The following is a 9,921-nucleotide window of genomic DNA, read 5'->3' as shown; positions in this document are numbered from 1 at the left end:
TTTTAGTGGTAGTCTGTTATTCTAAAACACACTAACTATATAAAAAGATGGTGAAAGGAAATCCTTAGAGGTCTTCACTGAAAAGTTCTTCCTTATAAAATGCAAGGTAATTATAAAGACTAGCTTGCAACAAAGCTTCCTGGGACAGGTATGTGGACCTCAAATGCACCTAGCTAATTGCGCAAGATTTTCATTGATGTGGCAGGGTCAAAATAATGAACAAGAGGTGGAAAATGCTCCACAGAGAAGATAATTGTTTCTTTAGGATATGAAATAGTTGCACCAATTCCTGGAACTAAAGAGCCAATGCATCTTAACTAATTGGACTAGGAATTGGTCATCTCTGCTTTAAAAGTGTCCTAACTATTGGAAACTGGAATAGTCCCGTAATACATCTGACTGGAAAACCAAAGAGATAAAATTATCCTGTAGGGTTTACATCTGTCAGATAAACAGATGCCATTTTTGAAGAGTAATTTAAAAAGGCCTCAATTGAGAGAATGCCAGTTTTATTGATTTCACTGCCCTTGTATGGTCAGTGAGCAGGTGATACACAAAAGTCTTTAGTTAAGCCGATAGCAATGGCTTGTGACAAAGGAAAAAAATATTCATTTTTTTGCTGACTACACCACAGGATGTGCTATGTTTGAACATGAAGTTAGAGATGTATCAGCTCCTATCTGACAAGGCTCTTGATTGGCATTAGTTTCATGTCTGGAAAATCACAGTGCTCCAGAGGAAAATATCACTGCCGTGAAGGAGAAAGTAGTCAGGTGCTTACTTATGCTATGCACTCATCCCAGATCACAAGAATGTAAGCTCCTGCAGTGGAGGGTTTATTTGGTCTTACACAGTGGTCAGGTCTCCTAAAATATTTGCCAAATGTAAACTAAAATATCTTAGTGGGTGAGGCTATTTTTAAATGTCAGTGATTATAAGGTAGCATTTTAAAAACTTGAGTATTATTTTAGAACCCATTATAGGAAAGTAACTGACACTTGCTATTGATTTAAATTATTTTTATTATACTGTTACTTAAAATACAGCAGACATTGTGATGCACTGAGTAGAATCATCGTGTGCGCACGCTGGGTTGCCTGGGCAATGAGCAAGAAGGGACCAGGAGATTCATCTTCTTCCTCTCTGTCAGCAGTTCCCTTCCTCTGCCAGCAGGGCCTGGGCTGCCCTTTGCAGACTACTCCCAAGACAGCTGCCACCTGCATCCCTAGTGCAGCTCTGCCAACCGCCGTTGACAAGACTTCATTCACAGACCTGTCCAGTAAAGAGGGGCACCCACATGGGGAAGAGTCCCTCCGCTGGGACAAACTCCACTGTGTGTCTATCAAATTACACTGGCCTTGGCTTTCCTCTCTATGGGGTGATGGGAAAAGGACAGTTTGTGACTTCCCTTATGTTAATCTGGCCTCGCTAGTTTTTTCTTTCCTCAATATACCCTATCCTTTATCTTTTTCCTTATGGGATTTGTCCCAAACTCTGACGTTTTTATGACAAACATGAAACTAGATGAAAATACCCTAGGAGTTTGGCTCTTCTACAACCAGGAAACTAAGTTTTTAAAATTAAACACACGTGTAAAAAAATCATACTAACAACAGTAATGTAATATAATAATTGATTGTTGTTTAGGTGAAACCTATTCATCCAAATTTAGTTTAATAAATGAAAAGAGTAGCCTTTGTTTCAGTTATACGTTAGTCTATTTCTGTATTGTAACTTGAGAGATACTAATTTTAGAGAATATGTATTTGGAGAAGTTCAATAGGCAAAGCGTTATTCATAACTTCAAGGCTTTTTCAGTAAATAGACCTCCTATTTAACCAAAACTCTACCAGCAAGCAGTTGTTGAGTGCATATTTTGAAGAGATGTCACATGGTAATTTGTAAAGCTGACTAGTTCATCTTAAAATAAGGTCAGCATTGTGATGTTATTGAATCTATAATAAGTGGGTGCTTAATCTATTTATTTATGGCATTGCAAAAAGAAAAAAAAACTTCATTGTAATTCTAGTAGTTGCTGCTAATGAATCGTTCATTGGTACAGAGCAAGATAGGCTAGATTGTATGCCATGTACATGCCTGAAATGGGAACACAAGGCCAAATGCTGACTTGATGTGGGCTCTTTGAGTTTTATGAAATCTGTACTGTGAGCTATGTGAACCCCCCATCTTCCACCACTGTTCTCTAAAGCATGAAAAAACACAAAACTTATGTGTGTTTTGGCTTATGTTCCACTCATTCATCCATTCATTCATCTACTCACTCATTCATCCACCAAAAGCACTAATCATATATCATGTGACAGGCACTGTCCTAGGCAATTGTGCACATCACTGTGCACAAACAGACAAGATCCTGGTTTTCACGAAGTTTGTACTCTAGCAGGGGTAGACAGAAAACAAGAGATATATTACTGAGTAAGATTTAGAGTGTGTTGGAAAATGATAAATGGACTTTACAAAGAAAGGTAGAACAGGACTTGAGGAGTGCCAGAACTAAGATGGGGCAGGGGACAGTGAGGTGGGCTGAGCCATACTGAAAAGGTGAGAATGGAGAAAACTCTTGTGGGACGTGAGGGGGCGGACCAGGGCAGATATCAGGCCAAGAGACATCCCAGCAGAAGGAAGGCCAGGGCAAATCCTCCAGGTGGGAAGGTACCTGGTGTGCGTAGGAAACAACATGAAATCTGTGTGGTTGCACAGGACTGCGTCAGAGTAGGAGTGGATGGTGGAGAAATGAGGACAAGGCTGTGTAAACTCTGAGAAACCACAGCGGCCACTTTGGCTTTTACTCTGAATGGAAAGGGGAACCCTTGCAGCTTTTTTGAGCAGAGGCATCACATGATCTGACTTATAGTTTAGAAGGGTCACTCTGGAAAAACGGAGGTGTCTTCAAGATAAAGAAGCTATAGGTAGAGCAGGTGTGGGCGTAAAGAGCGGTAAGGAAGGACATCAGTCCTGACTTTCTTAACTTGGGGACATCTGGTAGGCATCCAAGTGGAGGAGAAGCTGGCTACAAGAGTCTGGAGTTTGGGAAAGAGGTCTGTGCCGGACAGAAAAATTTAGGAGTCAGTGAGAAGATAGAGGGCATTAAAGCCAAGGGACTGAATGAATGAGATGCAGGGAGTAGATGAAGCTAGAGAAAAAAAGGAAGATGAATGTCACAACTGGGGGCCCTCATAACTTGGAGGTTGTGGATAGGAGGTCTCAGGATAAAGTCATCAGATGGTCCAGACTACCCTATAGTTAGATTGTTCTAAATAATCATTAAAGTGAAAACATAATTTATATGTTATGCCAGAGAACTCAGAGCCCTATGATATATCATCTGTGGATCCTCATTTGAGAAATCTTGCCCCATGGAACTCAATCAAAAGCAAGATATTTCTTCAAACTGAGATGGATTAGTGTGATTCTATAATCATGCTCATGACTGACTTGCTCCAGAGAAGTGATTTACACATTTATGCCCATGTTCAACTTTATATCAGAAAAGATACTAAAAAATATCTACACCATAGAAAATGCAGCAAATCTAGAAATGGGAGTTTAAAAATTAAAGAATTGTCATATTTTCCTGCCACAACACAGTGGGATATATCCCACATGCCTTGGGGACCCTTAGCCTAGAGCTGTGTTGTTCATAGAGGTTCATGTCTTCTGGGCTTCAGTCTTCAGATATGGAGGGTCTTAGAACGCTTCTCCAATACTGAACCTCCCGGAACTCACTTGCTTTCTCTCGTCCCAATTAGCACATCCTTTCATGCACCTTACAAAAAATTTACCCCTAGAATCTGCTCTGATACAGTGACTCAAGGTCTGAAAATCTCTAGGGCTTCTTTTAAAGGTTGAAGGAGAAGCTGATCTCAAGTGCCTTTTACCTCCTGTTACGGAAACTCTGCTAATAATGTAGGGAAATGCAAAAAAGAAGCAGAGAACCAACACATACAGTGAAGAAAGGGTGTGACAGAGAATCAGCCTTGCCTGAGAAACCTTTCACACCGTCCCAGGCCTTGCCCACTGGCACCCATGAGAGGTGCAATCAGAGTGTCCTCTCCCCCAGCTGGTACATGTGGGACATGTGTGGACCAGTCGTCCCGAATAGAACTTCCAGCACATTCTTCTGTAGAATATCCTGAAACAAGTTCTCATTCATGGACTGACAAGGTTCAGTGAATTATAGATTCAATGAACTTCTGGAGCCTGCCTGACTGTATTTTTTCTTAAACGAGAAAGTTCATTTCGCATTATGACGAACTTAGAATACAATAAATTATAACGAAAGATTTATTCATTTCTTCTAATTTGTTATAATTTATAATCTGTGGAATTATTTATCAATATTTTTCCTGTATTACCTTTATATGTTAGTAGTTTGTACCTAAAATACTTTGTAAGTAGTATTCACTGAAAGTGCAATTATACTGTATATAGTGATTTATATTCTTTGCACATGTATTTTTCCAATTTATCGATTGCTTTATTTAGAAAACTATTGTCTTCAAATGCTAAATATTTTTCAAAGTGTGTTGTACTAGTCCAGCAATTCAAGGTACATTTCGTGGAAAAAGAATAGAGAAGCAGAAGATCACATTGATTTCAGCTTTGCTTTCTAAAAGAGACCAATTACAGCACTAAAAATGCCCATTCATGGCCATATTACACAGAATTTGGATGTTATAAATAGCCAAAATAGTTTTTCTGTGATTACATAGAGGAGGATTTTCCTATTTTATATTCCAAGATTATAATTTGAAATCTGGGATTTAATGTGAGCAAATGAAAATACAATGCACTATTTCTTTTCTTGGTATTATTTCTAATCTTTAACATCAACAAGAACCACAGTGATGTTTTCAAGAGACAGGTCATGATTTAAATATGGCAGAAGTATGTTTATATCAACTAATTTATATATTTTTTCTCCTGACAAAAAACAGTACATGCCCACTGTAGAAAATTTTTAAAATTCAGGTAACTGATAATGCTGCATGTTGCAAAATAGAGACTGCAGGTTTTCCCAATTAACATGGACTATTTATATAAATTATTCAGATCACAATCTTTGAATGCAGTAGATATACAAATAAAATTAATCAGGAATTAAAAGTAGATATTCCTAAATAGGTATTGAGTAAAAAAAAAAAAAAGTTAAAATCAAACCACAGACTATTAGATAAGACATTACATTGGACAAAATAATGAGATCGGGTTAAGGTTCTACTTAAAAGAAAATCCTTGGCTTTATTTTTTCTTTCTCTCTCTCTTTTTTAAAGTAACTGCACATGCACGGTTATTTTATGCACAACAAAGGAGTGGGGAAGGGAAACAGAGAAAACTGTACTGTAGTAGTGAGGATGTGGTGGATTCAAATTGTGGTTTTCTGATTGAGACTGTCTTCTTGGTTTAGAGGAACAGAGTTCTGGAATACAGTATCAGGTTTCCTTTTTAGTAGACACCTCTGTCTGTTGCTGGGATGCATCACCTGTACCTTCATCCTCCATTTCCAGCTCTGTAGGTGTGTCTGTTTCATTGACTGGGTGCCCATCAAATGGGAAATTGCCTCATGGACAAACTGTGGGGTTCCCAGTAGGCTTTCATCAGTTTACTAAGTGATGTCCGCCTCTTAATCTTACTCTGCACCCCAGAACCATCCTGCCCTGACACCTGCACATTAACATGATCCTTGTTCTCAGTCTTGACTCCATCCTTGGACTTTTCATTTGCCATAGTGAGTGCTAGAGTCACCTCCTGGCTTCTTCACAAAAGGGGTACCAGGTCCACACCCAGTGAGCAGACGAGCAGCCCCAGGAGCTGCAGGAGGGAGTTGCAGCTGGGGTGGACAGCGAAAATCCTTGGCTTTAAATATAATTATTATAAATAAATAAATAAATAAATAAATAAATAAATAAATAAATAAGATTATTTAGGCCTCTGGGTGGCTCAGTGGTTGAGCAGTTGCTTTTGGCTCAGGGTGTGATCCTGGGGTGCCAGGATCAAGTCCCACATTGGGCTCCTCACAGGGAGCCTGCTTTTCCCTCTGCCTGTGTCTCTGCCTCTCTCCCGCTGTGTCTCTCATGAATAAATAAATAAATAAACAAATAAATAAATAAAATCTTTAAAAATATAATTATTCAACAAGAAATAATAGTGAAGCATTCAATAAAATAATCTAGAAAACACATAAATAAAAGATAGTATAAAGAAAAATAGCTAAACATTAAGAGCTTCTTTTAAAAAAAAAAAAACCCAAATAATAGAATTGTTTCATTTAAGAGCAGCTAATCCCTCATTGTTTTTAGTTTTGTTCACTGGAGGAGCATTCCCAAGAGAATTGGCTTCATATGTTTTAGTGCTGTTTCATTGGTCCCTTCATTAATCATGGCAATTACATCTTTGTTTTAGATTCTGCTTTTGATTTGTGAAATGGGTCCCCTTGTTCAAGTGATTCCTTTTTCTTCATTCTAGTTGGTCCAGTATTAATATCGTCACTTCTGCTTCCTACTTGTGCTCATCTGGTGTGTCTTTGTCCATCTCTGTAAAAAATACGTTTCACTTCAATTTATTTTACCTGGTTTTTTGAAGGCACCATTTAGCTAGATTTTGTTTTCCCAGCCCAATTTGAAAACTGTTCTCTTCCAAAGATGGAATTTGATTCGTTTGCACTTATCTTAGTTAGTGCAATTGTGTTTCATGGTTGTCTCTTGTATTGTTCTTTACTTTTTTTGTGTTTCATGGTATTTATTTCATTTTTTGAATTATTTTATCTTTCTACTGATTTGGAAAACATAGTCTACTGGAGAGCTTCTTTCACTAAGAATAGGGAAACATTTATTGACCTGTCAATACCATCAATAAAGCCTTAGTGCTTCATATAATGTGAAGAATTTGGCCTGCTTTTTTCTTTTTTCTCTGCCTCTCAGATTATGTGAGAATTTTCTCAGATTTTAAAACCATTTTGAGATTATAGTCACATGTAACCATCTAAACAGTAATTATTCACTGAGGGCCTTATTTTGTTTTCTTGTTATCACTATTGTTCATCTCCTTTACCTCCTTGAGTATTTTTAATATGACATGGGTGTTTTCCTCTCTGATTACTTGCATATCTCAGAGTATGGTTATCATTTCCTAGTGTTGTGATGATAAATTGTCACAGTTGGGAATCCCTGGCCACACTCTTTTCCCTGAAAACTCTGGATCTTGCTCCACTGTCTTGGCATAATTCCAGCGTAGGGAAGATGAACCAAGGTCTGCAGTTAACTTAGTTTTACTGCTTTTTTCCTTTATCTTTGTTTTATCACAATAAATTTAGGTGTGAGTCTCTTTTTATTTTCAAGGTAAAAAGCAAAGCAAACCCTGATATTCTGAACTTCAATCTGAAGTCTCAAGAATTTCTTTTACTATTTCTTTAGTTGTGTGTGTGTGTGTGTGTGTGTGTGTGTGTGTGTTTTCCATTTGCTCTGTTGAGTCACTGTGAATTTTCTTATTCCATAACCTCAGTTGCACTGTCTTCTTCACTGGCATTTTAGTTTCTATCTAAATCTCTTCTCCCAGCACATTTGGATGGTTGTAAGGTTGAGAAGGAGGCAAGGAGAAATGCCTGTGGCTTTAGCTCTCTTGCAAACTAGCATCACTCCCAGGGCAGGGGTGGCCTCTTAGCCCAGAGCTGCTGGGATGGTGCTCTGAGGAGTCTGGATTTCCAGCACCTGCATCCCCAGCACTCTCAGGCTGTCCCTGGATTTCCCAGATCCAGGGCACCTGCACATCTGTGTCATAAATCTCCCCCCTTGGTAAGTGAGATTAAGCTGATGGCATTAGCCTGCTCTACACAGAACTCTCAATCACCATCTTGGGTGATCTCTCTTTCTTTCTTCCCCAGAGATGCATTCCAAGAAAGAGTATATTCTGGTTGCGTTTGCAGAGTTCTGACCCACAGTGGGGCTCCCAGGGCTTCTCCTGCCTTCTGATTGCTTCTCTGGAAATGTTGTCTGCCATTCTACCTCTCACGTTTCTTCTGGATATCTCTGGTCAAAACTTTTTAACTTTGAAGCATTTGTTATGCTTTTTTCCTTCCATCTTCCCACCAAATATCCCAGTCAAATATTTGTAACTTTTTGACCAGGAATTCTTACTTCAGGTGATACCAAAATTGGCAAGGATCTTGTTGTTTATTTTAGGCTTCTTTGTTTGTTTTAAGCTTTTATCCAGGAAGTCCATAGATGGTCTTTGTATATGCCCCCCCCCAATGCTCTAAATAGCTTAAAAAAACAGGAATGGTACTCTCCTTCATGACCTGTATTCAGAAATAATCCAAAATAAAGAGAATGGGTTTCTACTTATTTCCACTGGAAATCAGATCCCACTTTCCCTAGATGCAGGAGTCCTTTAGTCCTGTGGCTCTTTTTTTTTTCCAACACCTCTGGGGTTGCACTGTGAGAAGCAAAATGTCAAAAAACAGTCACATGTTTATTAATTCCTATGGAGATTGGGCTAGTGCCCAATCACCATCTTTCAACCTCTCATATTAATCAATCTCATATCCTACGTTTGACTCTGCCTCACTATCCTCTATATCTCAGCCATCTTCTTTTTTCTTTCTTTTTTAAATAAATTTATTTTTTATTGGTGTTCAATTTGCCAACATACAGAATAACACCCAGTGCTCATCCCACCAAGTGCCCCCCTCAGTGCCTGTCACCCAGTCACCCCCACCCCCTGCCCACCTCCCCTTCCACCACCCCTAGTTTTTTCCCAGAGTTAGGAGTCTTTCATGTTCTGTCTCCTTTTCTGATATTTCCCACTTATGTTTTCTCCTTTCAGCCATCTTCTTTTAGGAAGGATTTGACACATCGGCCCCCAAATTCACTTTGAGGAGTGCCTTTCTTCTGCCCACCAACCAAACCAAAGAGGGCTAAAGGTCCTTCTACTATTTACAGATTATTTCTCTGAGACATCTTAATTGAGTCCATTCCTCTTGCTGCCTGTTATTCTATCCCTGAGTCTCCAATGGCTCCACCAAGAGATAAGAATTCACCTAGGGTGGCCAAATTTTACAATAGAATCTAGAAATCTCACAGCTCCTGTCCTTTCTTTGGTAGTACAGTGTGCAGCTGCATCCTACCTCCTAGATGTGCAAAACTGATGTCTAGTTTGTATTAACTAATTACTTTAGAACAGCAAATGTCAGCATGGGAGGCTGGCTAGACAGTAACCAGGGCCTGGAATACTTACTCCCGTTTTCTTATCCACTGACCTCAATTATTTAAGAGGATTGTGACTTTTTTTCCTCTCGTCTTGAAAATGCTCTTCTATCTTCCTCTCCTTACCAGGAGACCAGTTTGGCACAAAACCCCGACATCAGATAACTAAGGATTTGCAATAATGGAATGAATTTTTACTGACCTTCTGTATTCTCCAGTGACTCCCACTTTTGTGCTGATTGTCCACAATGCTAAACTGTGGATTTGCAGTTCTTCTTGAAAGTGTTTCTAGAAAAACCCAGGTATCAACAAATGCAGCTAAATGAATCCAATGTGATGGCCAGTAGCCATGTAGTAAGCCTGGTTCTTTAACTCTAGAGGCTGAATCCTCTTAGGAAAAAGAATAATAGTAAAATTTCCTCTTTCTACGGGGTTACATTTAGCTGCCTCTGTTTCGTTTTCATGCGGGATTTCCCAGCACTAGGCAAAGTACTTTTTCCTCTTACCACTTTCCATAGCTTAAGGTAGTCTAAGTAAAGCAATGGATCATTCATGCTGCTTTTCAGAAAGCTTATAGTGAACAAGGTGCAGCCATTTCAAAAATGGGTTTTTATGCACTGCATTCTAATTATACACAAGTACTGCACAATTATACTGAGATACTCATGGACATTTATTTCTTTTCCTCTTCAAAGAAAGA

The 9,921-nt window shown here is 38.9% G+C and overlaps 1 pseudogene; it reads right to left on the bottom strand.

Moving 5' to 3' along the window:
- Positions 1 to 5,453: 5,453 nt before the first annotated feature.
- Positions 5,454 to 5,748, bottom strand: LOC112925840 (small ubiquitin-related modifier 2 pseudogene; annotated as a pseudogene).
- Positions 5,749 to 9,921: the final 4,173 nt, after the last annotated feature.

This window comes from Vulpes vulpes, chromosome 5 (assembly GCF_048418805.1).
Source record: "Vulpes vulpes isolate BD-2025 chromosome 5, VulVul3, whole genome shotgun sequence".
NCBI lineage: Eukaryota > Metazoa > Chordata > Mammalia > Carnivora > Canidae > Vulpes > Vulpes vulpes.
Note: the sequence above shows the minus strand (reverse complement) of the source record. Positions and strands in the feature narration are given on the sequence as shown.